This window comes from Gavialis gangeticus, unplaced genomic scaffold (genome assembly GCF_001723915.1).
Source record: "Gavialis gangeticus isolate Ggan-Ray unplaced genomic scaffold, GavGan_comp1, whole genome shotgun sequence".
Classification (NCBI taxonomy): Eukaryota; Metazoa; Chordata; order Crocodylia; family Gavialidae; genus Gavialis; species Gavialis gangeticus.
The window spans coordinates 106,488,295-106,490,052 of NW_017729024.1; positions in this window are offsets into that span (position 1 = coordinate 106,488,295).

Below are 1,758 nucleotides of genomic sequence, written 5' to 3' on the forward strand. Positions count from 1 at the left end.
CTGGACTCAACTTATCGCTATGGGTTGGAGGCCTGGGCTGCCTGATGCAGCAACAGGCTCAGTCCACTCCTTGACCCTCCATGCAGCGCCTCCTGCACCAAGCTCCCAGCCTCATTCTGGGGGTTGAGGACCTTAGCCACCCAAGCACTCCAAAGGTCCTACTTCATGCACCATCCTGTGCACCATGTCTCTGGCTGCACGCCAGAGGTTGCTGACCCAAGCTGCCTCACGCAGCTCCTAGGTTCTGGACACCGTGTGCTGTGCTGCACACCGAGAGCCTAGCTGCTGGAGCCATTCCCTACTGATGGAAGTCTTTGCCCTGCTGAGCAGCTCTCCTCAGCTCTTCTAAGCCCTGCTCTTCTCTGTCCTGGATGTGTTCTCCTCATGCTGGGCACACAGCTCCTTTCACATGCTCTAGGGCTCCGCCCCTGCAGTCTTCTGGACCTGAGTGTTGCAGTGTTCAGTCAGGTCTGGGGTGGGGAGGGGAACTCCTCTCTTCCTCCCCTCAGGAAAGGGATGTGACTTAACTACTTTTGCTGCCTCCTGATTGGTGGATGAGCTCCACCAATCAAAACAGCAAGACTTCAAGCCTGGGACTGAACCCAAGCTCCAAGCCTGCTACACATGATTTTGCAAGAAACCACAAATTGGGTCAGTCTCCGTGAAAAAGTCCAGTTCCTATGCAAAAGCACAGGGACCTCAGAGAGGCATGAAATCAGTGAGGAAGTAGGGGATGGCAGAGACAGGGGGATGGGGGGGAAACAAAAATACCATCTGCAAAGCAGAAAATATCAGGAAACCCTGCCATCCTGAAGCACAGGGGAAGGAGAGGGAGCAAATCAGAGGCTAAGCCCCTGATGTAGGTTCAGTCCAGGAGCCAGTCAGGGGGCAGCCCAGGAGCTTGCAAAGAAACCTGACCTCCCCATTTTTTGTTTGATTTGATTTTTTTTGCATTACACTGCATTGCAGAGGCCCAGCCCAGTGTTGTCTATAGCAGTGGAGATGAGGAGCTGGCCAGGATGAGGAGCTGCCTCCCCTCCTGGTGTGTGGTCAAGCCTGTGGAAACCATTAACTACATCTGAGACTGCTTGTTAACGTGGCAATAGCCATATCAAATCCATGGAAGACATTAATTGCCATGTTGCAATTAATTGCAATTGCAATAGCAAGCAGTCTAGGACATGGTTAATGGTGTCTGTGTGCTATATCAATCCTGCAGATGCCGTTAACTGTCTTAGACTGTTTAATAATGACATGGAAATTATTGGCTTCCATGGGCTTGATCAGGGGATTTCTGTGTTAGCAAGCAGTCTAGGACATGGTTAATGGCTTCCACGGTTTTGATGGAGCCCACAGATGCCATTAACTAGGGGTGTGTTAAACAGGCCATATTTGATTCGGATTCAGCCTGAATCAGGGACAGTGATTCGATCTGTTGATTCAGATCACTGTCCCAATTCGATTCAGCTGAATCCGAATCTGAAGATTTGATGCTGATTTGGAGAATCAGCAATTTGACCATAGACACATCTTTAAACGTTTTTTCTACATACCTCAAGGTACGAGGCCCGGCTCGTGAACACTGTGATGCTGTGGTAGATGGAGCGCCCCACAGAAGCGTGGCCCCCCCATCCCATGTGGTTGGCGGTGAACCTGGAAGTGGACTGGAGGTCCTTCTGGTCCACTTCCAGGTCCACCACTGAGCACACAGCTCAGTTTCCCTCCATCCCTATAGAACCAGACGAAGACAGTCAGGGG